The sequence below is a fragment of the Balaenoptera borealis genome, assembly GCF_965194805.1.
Source record: "Balaenoptera borealis genome assembly, chromosome: 16".
In the NCBI taxonomy this organism is placed as follows: Eukaryota; Metazoa; Chordata; class Mammalia; order Artiodactyla; family Balaenopteridae; genus Balaenoptera; species Balaenoptera borealis.
Window position 1 is genome coordinate 62186169 of NC_138872.1, and position 18137 is coordinate 62204305.

Consider the following 18137-nt stretch of genomic DNA (forward strand, 5'->3'; position numbering starts at 1 on the left):
ACTATCATTATCGTGCTGTACATTAGATCTCCAGAACTTAGTCATCTTGCAGACCTGAAGCTTTGTACCCCTTGACCAATATCTCCCCATTTCCCCCTCCTCCCACCCCCTGGAAATCCCCATTCTATTCTCTGGTTCTCTGAGTTCGACTATTTTAGATTTCTCATATAAGTGGTATCATGGAGTGTTTGTCCTGTGTCTGGCTTATTTCACTTAACCTAATGTCCTCAAGGTCCATCCATGTGTTCACATAGTTCAGAATTTCCTTCTTTTTAAGGCTGAATATGCCATTGCATGTACCACACTTTCTTTCTCCATTCATCTGTCAGTGGACATTTAAGTTGCCGCCATGTCTTGGCTATTGTGCTAGAAACTTTACACACACATCTCCTCCCATCCTGAAACTCCCACCGGACAGACAGAGAACATGATGGACGTCTGCTGGTTTTCCTTGCACAGCTTTATCTTTCACCAACAGGGGAGCCGTGCCACAGGGGAAATCATGTGACCCAAGCCTGGCCACAGTGATTGGCTCTAGGATGGGCACATAACCAAGTTGGGCCAATCAGAATCGTCCTTGTGCCTTTTTGTTTTGCCAGAACTATAGGAAAAGAGCCCCTGCTCTTGCCACTGGATTTGCTGAGCTTGTGACCACTGTGAACACACGTGGAAGGTGCCTGAGGGAGATAAGGAGCCCCTGTGACAATGCTTGAGTTCTGCATGCAGCTCTGGGGATCTCAGATCTATTTCTTGGATTTTAGTTAAAGGAACAATAAATTATTTGTCTGTTTAAGCCAATTTGCCTTGTGTGTCTGTTGCTTCTAACTGACAGAGTGAATAATACTGACACATACTTTGCTCCTCATGGTGCCTGGCTCTGGGTTGGGCAATTTGCATGTATTCCCACAGAGGGTCCTTATAATCACCTGGTGTGGTATTCTGTTTTGCAGATAGGAAAACCAAGGCTCAGAGGAGTGAGGGAGCCTGGTGCAGACAATACGGCCAGTATGTGCTCAGGGATTCAAACCCGGTCTAATGGATGTCTTGGTGGCTTATCAAATTCAACTTGTCCAAAGCTGAATTTAAGAGCCTCCCCTCAAGTCTGATTTCCCCCAGGGCCCCCCACCTCAGGGATTGCACCTCCTTCAGTCTGGTGAGGCTAACCGGAAACCAGGTGTCATCCCTGACCCCTCCCAGCCTCACCCAAGCCTCACTAAGTCCTGTCCATCGACCTGCTCGGCAGCCCTGGAAGGAAGCAGCTTACTCCTTTCCCCGTTCACCTCTGCACCCCTAGCCAAGCTGTCCTCATTTCTCAACACCTCGGCCTCTTCGAGCCGCCTCCCACATGGTTCACCTATATACACTCCTACGTACACTCGTGCCCCCTCCTCCAATATGGCTCCCCTTGGCATCCAGAGGAACTGGCTCAAAATGCCAATCTGGTCATAAAGCGTTGCCGGGAGAGCCTGCGTTTATTGATCTGATGGCACACATTTGCCGCTGGGGACGTTTTGAGAATCATGCAACCCCTTGGTCCAACCTGGCTTTCAGGCACAAAGTCAGCAAGGCCGAGAGCTGGGGAGGACACAGTCCCCTGCATCCTCAGCCGCTCCGTCACTTATTCCACAAACCATTGCAAAGCACCTCCCGGGCACCCTCCCCTGTGCTGGGGCTCCAGAGACAACCAACAGCAGCCTGAGCAAAGCTCACAGGGCGCTCGCTGAGGGCCGGGCCCTGCTCTCCGGGCTTCACATCCACACGCTCTCTTGCTCCTCTGGTAACTCTATGAAGGAGTGACTATTACTATTATTATGTTTGGCCGCGTTGGGTCTTCGTTGCTGCGCGCGGGCTTTCTCTAGTTGCAGCGAGCGGGGGCTACTCTTCGTTGCGGTGCGCGGGCTTCTCACTGTGGTGGCTTCTCTTGTGGTGGAGCACGGGCTCTAGGCGCGCAGGCTTCAGTAGTTGTGGCACGTGGGCTCAGTAGTTGTGGCGCACAGGCTTAGTTGCTCCGCGGCATGTGGGATCTTCCCGGACCAGGGATCAAACCCGTGTCCCCTGCACTGGCAGGCAGATTCTTAACTAGTGGGCCACCAGGGAAGTCCCACAGTGACTATTATTAATCCCACTTTACAGATGAGAAGAAAAAGGTCCCTGTTTTCATGAAGCTTATATGCTAGTAAGGGAGACCAACAAAATGTTACACACACACACACACACACGACATAACTCAGGGAGTGATGAACCAAAGGTAATTCTTGGAGTCTGAGTCCAGAGGCTCCCAGACGCCTCCATCTCAACTCACAGTCTGTAATGTGTGCAGGGCCCAGAGCAAGAGCCCATGTATACTATATGTCTACAGATTTAAAGTTAGATATTAAGCTAAGAAACCGTGTAAGTAAAATATGTTCTAGCCTCCCTCTTTAAGGAACACACCTTCACCACGACCCGGAAGGCCAGATCTGAACTCAGAACTCTCCCAGACTCCTTGGAGTTCCACAGACCGCCCGCTTCTCTCCCCACACTCTCCACTCTGCCTTGAGGGGCCTGTGAACACACCCCAGGCTAAAAGTCCAAGTTCTGTCCTAAGCCCCACAAATGCCTGCCCCTGAGCCCCCCCTTAGGTTTAGGGGTGCACACACTGGAAGCCAGCCTGCCCTCAGCAGGGCAGAGCTAGGGGAGACACCTGAGCAGCCTTTGGAAATGGTTCAGTGCTGCTGAGGGAGGGAGTTCCAGAGTTCTGGACACCTAGGACTTGGCCCAGAAGCGGGGAGTCGTGGGGACCATGTGGGCGCATCTCCTTGGCTCCATGGCTCCTTGCCTTGTGGGAAGGGGCCTGGCTGGAGAAGGACCAGGGTGGGCCCCTCCAAGTCACAGGGCCAGACTTGCCCGAGTCTAAAGGCGGTGCTGCTCTGCTCACAGCCTTCCGGTTTCCACTGTGGAAGCCTTGCTACCTGCATCCTGACCCTCCCCGATCCCTACCTGTCTGCCTCTGCCTTACCTCCTGTACTGGCTTGCATGGCGCTCCCCCCAGTTCACGTCCACCCAGAACCTCAGAATGTGGCCTTGTTTGGAAATAGGGTCTTGGCAGATGTCATCAAGATGAGGTCATACTAGATTAGGGTGGGCCCTAAACCCAGTGACTGACATCCTTAGAAGAGGAGAGGACACACAGGGAGAAGCCATGTGAAGCTGGAGGCAGAGACTGGAGGGATGCTGCCACAAGCCAGAGACACCAAGGGTTATGGGAAGCCACCAGAAGCCGGAAGAGGCAAGGGAGGATTCTTCCCTAAAGCCCTTGGAGGGGGCACGGCCCTCCTGACACCCTGATTTCAGACTTCTCGCCTCTGTGAGGGGGTAAATTTCTGTTGTCTTGTACCACCAGGTTTGTGGTGATCCGTCATGGCAGCCCGAGGAAGTTCACGCACTTCCCTGCCCACCCACCTCCCACCTCTCCCACACCCGGCGTCGGGCTGGTGTAGGAAAAAATGTCACTAGCAGGTCCCCCTCACAATTCACCTGGCCAATCCCAGAGGCAAAATGTTCTTAAAGACCATCTTTTCCAGGAAGATTTTCTGCACCCTTGCCCGTGGCAGCCCTGGGGACAGGCTCTGGCTCCAGGGGCATGTGCCAGGTCCCTGAAGCAGGATCTAGAAGGAGGCAGGCTCTGCTCTGGGACAGCCAGCTGGGGAGCCCCTCACCGCCACCCGTCCCAGCCTCACCCACACCGGCCAGCGCCTGGGGGAATGTATGTCAACAAACCCCCCTGGGCTGCAACTACATGTGGTTTGTTGCACAGCAGTCCAGTGGGAAGCTTGGCTGTGTTTGTCACAAGTGTTAGTGTTTGGTTACATTTAACCAAGGCCGAGGAGGTGGGTGTGTGTGTGTGTGAGAGACAGAAAGAGAGAGTGTGCACGAAGCCTGCTGTAGGACTGCCTGATCTTCCCCTCTTCCCAAATACAAATGACAAAAAAGTAAACTGAGCAAGAGGGCAGGTCTCTCTGGAAATCAGTGTTTGAACTCAACAGCAAAGAGCTGCTGTTTATTCTGAACTTCATGAAATGAGATGACTTCTCAGCTCCAGATAAGTCATCAGGGTTACGTACTGTTTGAATACCAAAAGCCATTTGTCTGTTCATCCACCTATCCATCCACCTCCCCCCCCCATATCCATCCATCCTTCCATCCATTCGTCCGTCCATCTACCCACCCATCTATCCACCATCCATCTGTCCATCCATCTATCCACCCATCCATCCATCTATCCACCCACCCATCCACCCACCCATCCATCCATCCATCATTTGCTAAGTTCCCACTATAAACACTGTAATAACATTAACAGCAATAATAACAGTTTCTACTCAATGGGCACTTTCAATGAGAGAGGCTGTGTGCTAAGCACTTTGCGTGCATCATGTTTCATTCTCACAAATAATTCTATAAAATAGATGCCAATAGACCCAGTTCACAGAGGGGGGAAAGTAAGGCCCAGAGAGGTTAAGTCACTTGCCTAAGGCTTTACAGCCTACTATGGAAGATCAAATATGGCCAGAAATTCCCTGTTGCTCCTCCCACCAAGAGGCAGATTCTATTTCTCCAATCCCCTAAATCCAGGCTAGCCTCATGACTTGCTTTGACTAATAGAATGTGCCAGAAATAGTGTTGTTTGAGCCCCAAGCTCAGGCCTCAAGAAGCCTGGCAGCTTCTGTCTTTGCTGACCCGAAACCTCCACAAAAGGAAGCAGGTCTCACCCACTGGAAGATGAGAGGTCAACTGAGGCCACCCAGCCAACAGCCAGCACCAGCTGCCACACATGCGAGGGAGGCCATCTGGACCTTCCAGCTTGGCTGACTCTCCAGCTGAGGGAACCCAGTCAAAACCGACAGATGAGGCACTAAGCTAATCACAGAATCATGAAAAGTAATAAATTGTTGTTTTTAATGCATTATGTTTTGGGGGGTGTTTGTCACGTAGCCAAGGCTAACTAATAAGACATGTTGTAAGAGGCGAAGCCAAAGTTCTAACCCAGGTCTCCCATTTCTAGAATCTGGGCCTCTCAGAGGCAGAGACTGTGACCACAGAGCTGAAGAGGATGTAACCCCTGACTGTGGGGACCTCGGGGAACACACACTCCAATAAAGACCCTGCTGGGTCATCCATGTGAAGGAAGGTGTAGGTTCCTGGGACATTGACTTACGTGTTTCACTTATACAGCAACCAAGTGCTGCATACCTACCAGGTGACAGGCACTATACTAGGTGCTGGGTATGTGGCAGCAAGCAACAGATCTCTGATCTCAGGAAGCTCGAAATTTAGGGAAGAAGACAGACAAAAGTAAACCAGTAACCAAGCCATGACAAGTTGTGAAAAATGTGAAAGAAACCAAGAGGCCTTGAGGAGAGAAAATAATGGAATGAAGTAACTTTAGATCCGGTGATCAGGAAAGATTTCTCCACGAAGGTGATGTTTAAGCTGAATCCACCAGAATGGCAGAGAGACAGGCAAAGAGTTACAGGAAAAATAATCCAAGTTGAAGCAACTGCATGAGCAAAGGTCCTGAGGAAGGATGGAGAACTGGAATTTCTACTAAGGTGGGAGCAGAGTGGGTGAGGAGGAGAGTGGCTGAAGACAAAGAAGGAAGTGTGGGTCAGGCCAGATCATGCGGCCTTGGAGGCTGTCTTAGTCCCTTTGGGCTGCTAGAACCAAAATACCACAGACTGGGTGCTTTATAAACAATTACATTTATTTCTCACAGTTCTGGAGGCTGGGAGTCCAAGGTCAAGGTGCTGGCCAATTGGTGTCTGCTGAGGACCTGCTTCTAGTTCATAGATGGCCATGTTTTTACTGTATCCTCACATGGCAGAAAGGGAAAGGAACTCTGTGGGTCGCTTTTATAAGGGCACTAATCCCACTGGTGGGGGCTCACCCTCATGGCCTAATCACCTCCCCAAAGGCCCACCTCCAAATACCATCACACTGAGGATTTGGTTTCAACATATGAATTTTCAGGGGACACAAACATTCAGTCTAAAGCAGAAGTTATGAGAAACAACTGGAAATTTTCTCTAAGTGTGATGGGACAGCAATAGGAAGTTTTGACCGAAGAGGAACATGATTTTATTTAGATTTCAATAGATACCTCTACTGTGTGGATGACAGACTGAAGGGAGGTCATGGAAGGGGGGACATTCACAAAGATGTCCCTGCAGTTGTCCAGGAAGACATGTTGTCTGGGGCGGTGGCTGTGGAGTTGAAGAAGAGATTTGAGATGTGTTCTGCAAAAAGACTTGATAGGACTTAGAGATTGCATTGGGCATGAAAAGAAGTATCCGATGTTAGCTTGAGCTTCCCAGAAGCAGATGCCGAGACAAGGATTAGAGCAGTAGAAGTAATCTGTGTACAAGGGGATCTGAGGTAGCCTAAGTAGGGAGGGGGAAGGGAGACAGGAAAGGAAGACAGTGGGGGTGTGTCACAAAGCACGTTACTTCTGTGGGTAGCCAGTGCTCATTCCCACTGAGGAACCTGGGGGAGATGATGTTGAACATATGCCCTAGCATGGATCCATCTGAGAGGCGAGGGAACTGGGGTATTTATACACCAGATCTCTCCAGTCACTCGTTGAGGGCTGGTTGTCACTGTTTACAGTAGTGACAAAATACCTTATTTCCCCATATGGTTTCTAACTATAACTAGATGTTTCCAACCACTCTTGACATAATTAGGTTCTAACTTTGCCCCATCTGGAGGTGAGCAAGTTGGCATGGTTCTCACATGCGACCCAGCCCCCTTCACACCACAGATATCCAGAACCATTTTCTGCAGCAGATATAGGTGCTCCCGCCCAACCCCTAGATAGGCAACTCTGTTCGTTCCTCCTAACCCACTGTGGCCCCTCAAACATGGTACCTGGATAATGTGACGTAAGACCCTCTTCTGTCCCCAGGCACCAACTCTGATATTTGCCAGCTGTGCCCCCTTGGGCAAGTCACTCGACCTCCCTGAGCCTCAGTTTCTTCATCCGAAAGATCAAGGTGATAAATGCACCCACCCCATTGTGTTCATTACGGTCTCTGAGTGCCGAGTGCAGCCCCAGGTGCAGAGAACCCACCAGGTAAATGCAGCCACTACTGCTGCTAGCAGAGAACCTAGTTTGGTACAATTATAAAAATATGTTTTATTGGATTTTCCTTCCAAGCTACAGAGGCAATATATGTTCCTTAAAACAACCCAACCCGCAGAGGTGAACAAAGAAAAAGGCAGATCTCCTTCTGTGCCTTTAGTCTAACCGTACAAGCCCCTTCCATACACCCCACGTGTCCCTAGAGGAGGTAACAGTGGGCATTTTTCCTTCCAAATCTTTCTTTGCAGAGTCATCCATTTGCCTATGTGTGGTTTATTTCTTTCATTTGTGCAGCTATGAGCTAATTCCATTCATATTTTCCCCAGCCAGTACGATAGAAATCAATCCTGCTCTTTTTAGCAGCTTCCTAATATTTCTCGTTGGTGATGTTGCAAGCTATTGCCCCTCCCCCCTCCACCGATGGCTATTCAGGGTGTTTCCAGCGCTTCACTCAGCCAGCCATGCTGCACTGACCCCCCCCTGCATCCACCTCTTCGTTTCTATAGGAGAGGTTCCCTAGAGTGAGGTTAATGGGGTCAATGGACACAGTTTTGTTTTGTTTTGTTTTAATAAAAATGTGCTGCTGAAAGAGTGCGTGTTGAGTGACTGAACGACGGTGGGCAGCCCCAAATTTATTCTGCTCTCTCCAGAAGCCCACTAGGGTCCTGATGGCCTCAGCAGGGCAGACGTCCACTCCGGCCAACAAAAGGGACATGGTTTCACCCACCAGGAGGAAAAAGAAAGCTCTACATCCTACTTTTGGAGCTTAAGAAAGACCTGGGGAAGTAGGAAGAACCACGAGCACAGGTGGGCACTGGAGGTGACCCCGGTTCTGGATTTTCACGGGGCATCACTTCCCGACACAAGGCTGGATTCATGGCTGTCTCCAAGCTGGCACAAATGAAGACAAATGTCACCCTCGTCCCTTGATCGTGCTCCAGGGGACAGGCGGTGGCTCCAGTGGCAAAACAAACAAGATTAGGAGGCAGCAGAGGGCTGCCTGCCCCGGGGAACCAAGTGGTCAGAGAAGCCTCCAGACAAGAATTCCTTGACCTAAGGAGCCAGAAGGCCTGGTGCAGGCTGAGCCCCCGGAGCACCGTGGTGCATAAGGTTCCCCAGCTCACTGGCAGGGAAGGGATCTCATCCCTCGTTTTATAAATGAGAGACTGAGGCGTGACCTCAGGCAAGTTGCTGGATGTGTCTTTATGCCTGTAAAGTGGGGATAATAATAGTGTGTCCAGCCCTCCCGGGTTTGCTGTGAGGATTCAGCAAGAGGTGGTGGGTTGCAGCTGGTGCTAAGTGTTCCCACGCACCTCTCTCCCCACCTCCATTCTGCCATCTTCCTTGTTGACCATCCATGAGCCTCTGGGGTCCTTGATCTTCTTGGCTCCAGCGTGCCATCCTTCTCCCCATCCCAGCCACCTACCCCTGGGGTTAATCCCTACTCCTTACCATCTCCAGTAACTGGATGTTATACCCCCTCATCAATAACTCCATCTCCACTCTCTCTAACTGCCCCACCCTGACTTCTGTACCGCTACCCTTACTGCGGGACCCTCAGCCCCCAGAACAGCGGCTGACACGTAGTAGGGCCACAATAAAGATCTGTCAGATGGATGAATAAATGAACAAATGGACAAAGGTTTGGCAGCTACTACTAATAAATAAGAATTGTTGTAATACTAGGCACACATTCCTGTAGGAAAATGAGGGAGAGGTTCATTAGAAAGGGGGTAAGGCTTCCTGGAGAGTCAGAATGAAGTGACACAGACAAAGCCTGTAGCAGAAGAGGTATTTAATGCCCGCCCTGTCATGTATTCATTCATTCAAAACACATGAGCTGCAGATGAGCAAAATAAACCCAGAGCTTCCCCAGGAAGCCGGGAAGACAAGGAAATGAGCCGTCCAAGGACCAAGAAGGTGGTCAGGGAGCTGAGAGGCAGCAGGGGTAACACTGAAAGTATCTGACCTTGACGCCACAGATACCTATCAGAGTGTGTGCCATCACTGTCCTGGGCCCTGCCCCATGCTGAGCACTAACCCTTTGGTGCTGGTCATGGGAGCTCCAGGGATGGGGCCAGGGTGGCTGGGGTGATGGGGGTGCTCTGGGAGATCTCTGGGCTGCAGCTATTCGCTGAGTCTGGAAGTGTTTCAGTATTTCAATATCAACAAGAGTGACCCAAGAGAATAGTGTGGCAAGAGAGCACCAGGTGGAAGGCCGCCTTGGGCAAAGGCTTTATGCCAGGCGCCTCTAGCTAGCTGGTCAGCTGGGCCCTGGAGGAGACCCAGACCTCCCGGCTCTGGCTCCAGGGCCCCCTCCCTGGTTGGTGCTTGGTGTTGCCCTGGCACGGGCTTTGTGGGGTCAGCCGTAACGTCCCTGGGAGGTTTATTCTGGGGGTGATGGGCACGAATAGCTGAGGCTGTGAGCCGCTGAGGCCCTCAGAGGTTAGGCTGCTCTGGGAGTGCCCAGGTGCCTCCTAGGGGGTCCCCTGGAGGGATACCCCTGGCGCTCTCTGTCTACCCAGGGTGAGGTGGGAGGGAGCCTTCCTGGGCTCCCACGGCTACCAATGCCCCCCCAGACATCCATCTAAGGGACAAATGGCTCGGGGGGGAGGGACGAAGAGGTGGAGGGGACCCAATCCTTTATCCTGGCGTGGGACCGGGCCCCTGCTTCAGACTGAATGGCCGACTTCCCAGTGTCAGCGCTGAGGATGGAGCCGGGGGGCTGACTCCTCACACCCAGAGGCCGGGGCTGGGGCTGGGGCCTGGCTGGAGGACCCGAGGGGGTGGCTTGGCAGGGAGTGGGCTCCCTTTTCACAGTCCTGTGGGCTGACTTCCAGAGCATCTTCCAAACAAGCCCTCTTCTCCCAGTCACCCTGGACCCCCTCACCTGCCCAGCCTCCCAGCCGCTCTCCCTAAAGCCACCTCCACCCCCCAGGCCACCAGGAACTCCACGCCCCTGCCCCCTCCTCTCGGAGCCTGGCTCCTGAAGGTCTGCGTGCCCTCGGCCCCCTCTCCCACCTCGTCCTCCGCCCAGGCCTTTGCCTCTGCCTGAAGCTCTGGGTCCCGTGCTCTCCACGTGGCTCCTGCTTCTGTCTTTCCGGCTGGGCTGGAACGGGACCTGCTCGGAGAGGCCTGGACGAGCCTGTCCCGGGGGACCCCTCACCCCTCAGCTTGCTGTCCTTTTCTCACAGTGCTTTGCTCTCTCTGAAATGACCTCGAAGCGTCCCTGCCTCTTCCTCTCATCCTGTAACCTCTGCACGGGCTGTGCTGAGTGCCCCCTGGGAGATTCTGAATGTCAGGAACACAGGGACTCAGCCGGCCTTTCAGCTGCACTATCCCCGGACTTAGCACAGCGCCCGCATGCAGTCGGTGCTCAGCATTTGCTGGAACCAAAGGAAAAACCATCCAACGGCTGGTGTGAGGAGGGGCCGGGGGCTTCGGGCTTGACCTCCAGGTCACGGCCCTGACCTGTGTCCTTGACTCTTCCTCTAATCCACAGTACACGCTGAGTGACCTCCAGGTCCCTGGGTTGCTGCCTCCCCACCGTGATGCAGCACCTCTCAGAGCGTTGTGATATCACCGTTGCCTCACTGGTCCTGCCCCCATCCAACAACCCCCAGAAGGCAGAGGAGGGTGACCCTGGTGGAGAGGAGGTGATGGTGTAGGGGGAGGAAAGCAAAGCACATGTGTCCTGTGACCAGGCAGCCAAGGACATTGAGGGCCACCAGAACACTGGGATGACTTGGTTTTTTTGTTTGTTGATTTGGCTGCGCCGCGCGGCTTGTGGGATCTTTGTTCCCCGACCAGGGATTGAACCCGGGCCCTCAGCAGTGAGAGTGCAGAGTCCTAACCACTGGACTGCCAGGGAATTCGCTGGGATGACGTGGAAAGGCCAAGGACCACCAAGGGTGGCCCACGATGGGAACTGGCCACCTTCTCTGGGCCTCTGTCACTTAAGGCCAGCTTCTCAGTGGCTGCTACTCACACCCACACGTAGAGCTCCAGCCCAGCAAAGTGACTGTCCAGACCCTGCCCTCCTTGTCCTCACACAGAATGCTCCAGCCATGCACAATGCCTCATTCATTCATTCAATTATTTATTGAGCACAATGCCTCATTCATTCATTTATTCATTCATTCAATTATTTATTGAGCATCTACTTTAAACTTCCCAGGTCGGGGGAATGCAACGGTGAGCAGATAAGGCCCTGCCCTCCAGCTATCACGGTGGTGGTAGTCCAAATAACAGCCTCCCAAAGATACCCACATCCTAATCCCTGGAACCTGTGCATATGTTACCTTACGTGGTAAAAGGGACTTTGCCGATGTAAGTAAATTAGGGATCTTGAGATGGGAGATTATCCTGGATAATCTGGGCCCAGCCTAATCACAGGTCCTTTTAGGAGGGAGGCAAGAGGGTCAGAGTCAGAGAGAGAAGATGTGATGATGGAAGCAGAGGTCACAGGGAAGAGAAGATGCAGCACTGCCGGCTTTGAAGATGGAGGAAGGGGCCGCGAGCCAAGGAATGCAGGCGGCCTCCAGAGGTTGGGAAAGGAGGGATGAGGATTCTCCCTGACAGCTTCCAGAAGAAACACGGCCCTGCAGCCCCATGTTAGACTTCAGACTGCAGAACTGTAAGATAATAAAAGCTGTGCTGTTATAAGCCCCCAGCCTGGTGGTAATTTGTCACAGCAGCCCAGGAAACTAGTACAACAGTCCAGCAGGGAGAGATGCTCAGCCCATGAATCCCACCATGACCAGCTACATAATTGGTGGGGGGCCCAGTACAAAATGAAAATGCAGGGCCCTCAGTTCAAAAGTTATTAAGAATTTCAAAATGATGACATCAGGGCATTCAACTAAGTATGGGGCCCTTGAGAGCAAGGGCTGTGAACCAATGAATACACAGGATGCCCACCCACATGGCCGGCCCTGAATCCCACACAGAACTCATTCATCACAACAGTGAGATGGGCCGAGAAGTGAAAGGACGGGGGCCCCTGAGGGCATGTGGCAGTGAAGGGGACCCAGGTAGGGAGGCAGGAGAGCTCTTGAGGGGCTAACACTTGCTTTGAACCAGATTAAGGGAAGGAGGTGAGTAAGAGCAGCTCCAGGTTGGGGAAAACAGATGCAAAGGCCAGGAGGCTGGGAAGGGCTTGCTTTCCTGCTTCCTCTCCCAGAGATAGCTGTTCCCTCCTCCTTTTCTCCTCCGAGACTCAGCCTTCCTTTTCTCCGGGAGGCCTTTCCCTAATTTCCTAAGCTGGACTCAGCACCTCCCTTCTCTGATTATAGCATTTGGCCCCCATTCATTTTGATGTTTGTAAATAAAGTTTATTTTGGAGACATTTTGGATTGACAGAAGAGTCGCAAAGATAGTACAGAGGGTCCCGCACATGCTTCACCCGGCTTCCCCTAACGCTAACATCTCACGTGACTTAGCTTCTGTCTAAACTAAGCCGTTAATATCAGTACATTATTATAACTACATACACTCCAGACTTTATTCGGATTTCCCCTGTTTTTCCACGAATGCCCTTTTTTCTGTTCCAGGACCCAATCCAGGACACCATATCACATTCAGCTCCCCTCCCCACCCTAAAAATTAACACCTGAGTGTTAGACGTGCCAAGCCTTTCATGTGCTTGACCTCAATGAATTCTCACCATCATCACCTCCCACATTTTGCAGATGAGGAAACTGAGGCTTGGAGATGTTAAGTAAGTAGAAGTCCTTGAAGTATCACCCTGTCCCCCTGCAAAATCTGGGTCCTATTTCACCATCCCCGATCCCCTCACCACGTTTACCCAGGCCTGCTCTCTACGCTATTCCAGGCCTTCCCAAACTTGAATCATGTAAGATTTTTCCTCCGGTACTCTTTCTTTGCTTAATATTTTTCTTGAAACCAACTCATTTTTTTTAAACCAAAAAAAAATTCTTAAAGGACTCAGAACACATCTATCACAGTGGAAAGCCTGGACTATTGGCCATAGGTAGCGGGTAGCTGTGCAAATAGAGATGATGAAGATGAAATGATTTTATAAGTTCCACCAGATGCTGGTGTCCAGGCTCTGGGCGAGTGAAGCCTCAGCACAAGACCCTCTCCCTGAGTGATCCGAGGGATGGAGCACCCTCGCTGCTCCAGCCAAGACCTGGAGCCTGTCTACAGGGGTTACTGGTTGCTAGGGAAACCCAGATGAGTCAACATAAGCACAAGGCAGTGAGGAAGGGACCCAGCAGAGGTTAACACTAAACAGTTCCCAGTTATTAAGCACCAACTGCATGCCAGGCACTGTGCACTGTTTCACTGAAGTCCTCCAAAAGTTGGTCCTCATCATTAGCCCCATTTCACAGATGCGGAAACTGAGGCTCACGGAAGTTACATAGCGAGCCCACAGACACACAGAAGGAAGCGGGACTTGAATGATTTCACTTGCCGAATCCTGCCATTTCTACTTCTAAGCATCTCTCTTATTGGTTGCCTTAAAGTCTCTCCCCGAGATAATTAGAACATGAGGCTGGGTTGTCAATTCCCATTCGTTAAACACCCACCTGCACCAGGCTCGGTGCCGGGCATCTGACAGATACTGTGTCATGTGAGCCTTGGGAAAACCCTGAGCAGAGGTGGTGTGGCTTTCCTCAGTTTACAGATTAGGCAACCAAGAAAAAGAGAAGCAGGGTATCTTGCCTAATGTCACACAGGCAGAAAGTGATGTGACCAGGACTCCATCCCAGACTGGCTTTAGTTGAGAGGCCTTAGTCACACATCTGGGAGTGCTTGGGACTTACCAGAACTGATGATGGTCACAAAAGAGCTTTTGAGAATCTGATGACCCCAGATCAAGCACAGGTAGCTTTAGGCAAATCACTGTAGGAATATGCATCCCCCCCTCCCCGCCACGCCCCCACCGAAAGGTAAATTAGGGAGTATTTGACTTACAAAAGTCTCAATACTGGGGCTTCCCTGGTGGCGCTGTGGTTGAGAATCTGCCTGCCAATGCAGGGGACACGGGTTCGAGCCCTGGTCTGGGAGGATCCCACATGCCGCGGAGCGGCTGGGCCCGTGAGCCACAACTACTGAGCCTGCGCGTCTGGAGCCTGTGCTCCGCAACAAGAGAGGCCGTGATAGTGAAAGGCCCGCGCACCGCGATGAAGAGTGGCCCCCGCTTGCCGCAACTAGAGAAAGCTCTCGCACAGAAACGAAGACCCAACACAGACAAAAATAAATAAATAAATAAATAAAATAAAAATAAAGGAATTCCTTTAAAAAATAATAATAATAAAATAAAAAATAAACTTTAAAATTAAAAAAAAAAAAAGTCTCAATCCTCTGGGCATTTTCTCCTTTTCCTTTTTTCTGATCACAGAGCCTGCCCTTGCTCATGGCCTCCAGGAGAAGTACGACAGTACTTCGGGAGCACTTTCTGGGTTTTTACATAAAGGCTTTGGCTTGCAAAGGTTGCGGCCAGGGAGCAGCCAGCTACAGCCTGATTTGGGTTTTCTTGTGTGTTTTTGTTTTTGAATGTGGTAAGAACACTTAACATGAGATCTACCTCTTAACAAATGTTTAAGTGCACAATACAGTATTATTAACTACAGGCACTATGTTATATAGCAGATCTCTACAATTTATTCATTTCACATGGCTGAAACTTTATACCCACTGGACAGCAACTCCCACTTTCCCCATCACCCTAGCCCCTGGCAACCATCCCTCTGCTTTTGTGAGTTTGACTATTTTAGATTCCTCATATAAGTGAGATCATGCAGTATTTATCTCTCTGTAACTGGCTTATTTCATTCAACATGTCTTCCAGGTTCATCCACAGTGTCACAAATGGCAGGATTTCCTTCTTTTCTAAGGTTGAATAATATTCCATTGTATGTATATTCCACATTTTCTTAATCTAGCCATCTGTCAGTGAACACTTAAGTTGTTTCCATATATTGACTGTTGGGAATAATGCTGCAACAAACATGGGGCTGCAGATAGCTCTTCGAGATCCTGATTTCAATTCCTTTGGATATATACACAGAAGTGGAATTGCTGGATCACTTCCAGTTTTGTTTCATTTTTTAGTTTTTATTGGAGTATAGTTGATTTACAATGTTGTGTTAGTTTCAGGTGTATAGCAAAGTGAATCAGTTATACATATATCCACTCTTTTTTAGATTCTTTTCCCACATAGGCCATTACAGAGTATTAAGTAGAGTTCCATGTGCTATACAGTAGGTGCTTCTTAGTCATCTATTTTACATACAGTAGTGTGATATGTCAATCCCAATCTCCCTGTTTTTAACTTTTTGAACTGTTTCCCAAGTTGATTGCTTCTTTCGCTATGCTATTTTTGTAAATAAAGTTTTATTGGAACATAGCCTTGCCCATTTGCTTATGTACTGTCTGGGGCTGCTCTTGACCCACAGGGGCAGAGTTGAGTTGTTGCTACAGAGATTATACTATGGCCTGTAAAGCTTGAAATATTTACTATCTGGTGCTTTATAGGAAGTTTGCCAACCCCTGTTCTAGCCCTCTGGGCCTCCAGGGAATTGAGGCCAGGCCACCATGTTTGGACCAGAAGCATGTTGGAAGCAACAGGATAAAGATTATGCTGAGTAGGGGAAGAAGAAGAGGAAGGGACACCCATTCTGACTCCTGAGTGTCAGAGAGACCACAAGAGAGAAAGTGGATGATCCTGACCACAAGGTCCTGTTCCAAGCAGCTCCAAACCTCCAGATCTCAAGGGGCCACTGACACGCCCCGTGCATCACAGCATGCACTCCCGCAGGTGGGTTAGCCCTGACAAACCGAGGCTAAACTTTCCCGCCAGCCTGGCAGGATGGAGGCACCAACAGAAATGGAACAAATTTATACAAAACTCAAATTCCAAGACACCTGAGTCTGGAGCTGTGTCTTACATGTCTACACATAGTTGACAAGTCCACTTTATTTTAAAGAGCAGTTACGTGACAGAAGCCACATTGACTTGGACTTCAGGACTGTTTCCACTGAGTAAAGGCAGGGACTTCCCTGGTCATCCAGTGGGTAAGACTCCACGCTCCCAATGCAGGGGGCCCAGGTTTGATCCCTGGTCAGGGAACTAGATCCCGCATGCAGGCCACAACTAAGAGTTCGCATGCTGCAACTAAGAGTCCACATGCTGCAACAAAGACGCCTGCATGCCGCAACTATGAGCCTGCAAGCCACAAATAAAGATCCCACGTGCCGCAACGAAGATCCTGCATGCTGCAACGAAGACCTGGCACAGCCAAAATAAATAAATAATTAATTAAAAAAAAATAAGGCAGACACGCAAATGAGGGCACAGGTCCCCTGGTCCCTCCAAAGTGACAGTCAGCCTCACCTTATCCTCAAGAGGAGGAGGCAGGAGGGCAATCACCCCCATTTCACAGGTGAACAAAGTGAGGCACAGGGGCTGTTTAGTCAATGAAACCAGCCCCCAAAGCCATGGTGGGTAGAACCTTCTGGAAAAAACCCTCCCTGGGCAGGAGGTGAGAAGGCCTCTGACCCGAGGGCTGGGGTCTGGCTCACTCTGTGTTCACGGCTCAACTTTGGGCAGGCGGTGCCCTCTCTGCTGGCGTCATCCATGCAGCAAGAGGGCTGTGGGCAGTCGTGGGGTTCAATGCAAGAACTACACCCTGGGCTCCTCACACTTACGGTTTCCAGGAAGTAGAGCCAATGGGTCACACAGGGCAGGAGGCCAGAGCCAGGGGACTCTCCACTCTGAGTCCCTATTCACAGCAACCCAACCGATCCTCACATGCTTGAACTCAACCCCTTCTCCCTGCTTCCCAGAAGATGCACACTCAGGACTCAGGGCTGTGAGATCTCCCCAGGCTGCCTGCACTGAGCAAGGGGACGGGAAGGAGGCGGAGACTCCACTGTCACTTAACAAGCGGCTCCCATCAGGCCAGGGCCCCTGCGGCAGAGGGAAGACACAGACACCAGAGAAAGAGGGCTCACAGCAGCACTAGAGTTCACATCCTGCTTCCTGGGGCCTGTTCCAAACTGTGCTGCTTTCAGAAAGCCAACCCTCTGCCACCATCAACTCACTCTTGTTATTCGCTTACTGCATGCCAGGCACTGGGCACATTGATCTCATTTAATCCTCCCAACAGCCCGAAGTTGGAACTGCTATTACCCCCATTTCATGGAGGAAGGAACTGAAACAGAGAGGTTGAGTAACCTGCCCAAGGTCACACAGCTATCAGAGGCTGAAGTGAGATGCAATGGGACACCTGAGACCAAGCTGCTACTTTAAAATGTGCTTTGTTTCAAAGATGCTACTTCTTTTTTTTAATTACCAATTTTGAAAACTAGAAAGTTCACATGGGTCCCCAAAAAAGAAAACAGGCTATGAACAAATCTGTGTCCCTTCCCCTTCCCATGTGCCCCAACCACTAAGTTTCACCCCCACCTCCACAGGTAACCTTTAGTCATTCGGTGGGTAGCCACAGTTTCTTCATGCAGATATTAGCTGATACAAATATATACTCAGCTATCCCTTTTTTATGCAAAAATGTATATACTATATACTGTCTTGAATCTTGTTTTTCTCAGCTAATAAAGCTTAGAGACAGTTCCTCACTGTTCTTTACAACAGCAGAGTACAGTATTCCATTATATGGATTGGGCCAGTGTCTTTAATCAGCCCCCTACTGATGGAGGGTTTAGGTTGTTTTCAGTATCTGGCTTTTACAAACAATGTTGCAAAGGATAACTTGTACATAAATAATGTCCCAGGAGTTCCAGTTTATTTGTAGGATTATTGTTGGGCAGCAGCCCAGCTGGGACAGAGGGTTTCTGCATTTGTAATATGGACAGATATTACCAAAGGAAAGACCAGGTTCCAAATAAGGCACAGCTCAAACTCCAAAGCCCTGAGGCTGCGGGTCTGGCGGAGCAAAGACCTGGCGAGGTACCACCTCCAGGGGCGTGGTCCATGGCAGTGGGTGGGGCCCATGGCATTGGGCGGGGTCTGGAGGGCAGAAAGAAGAGC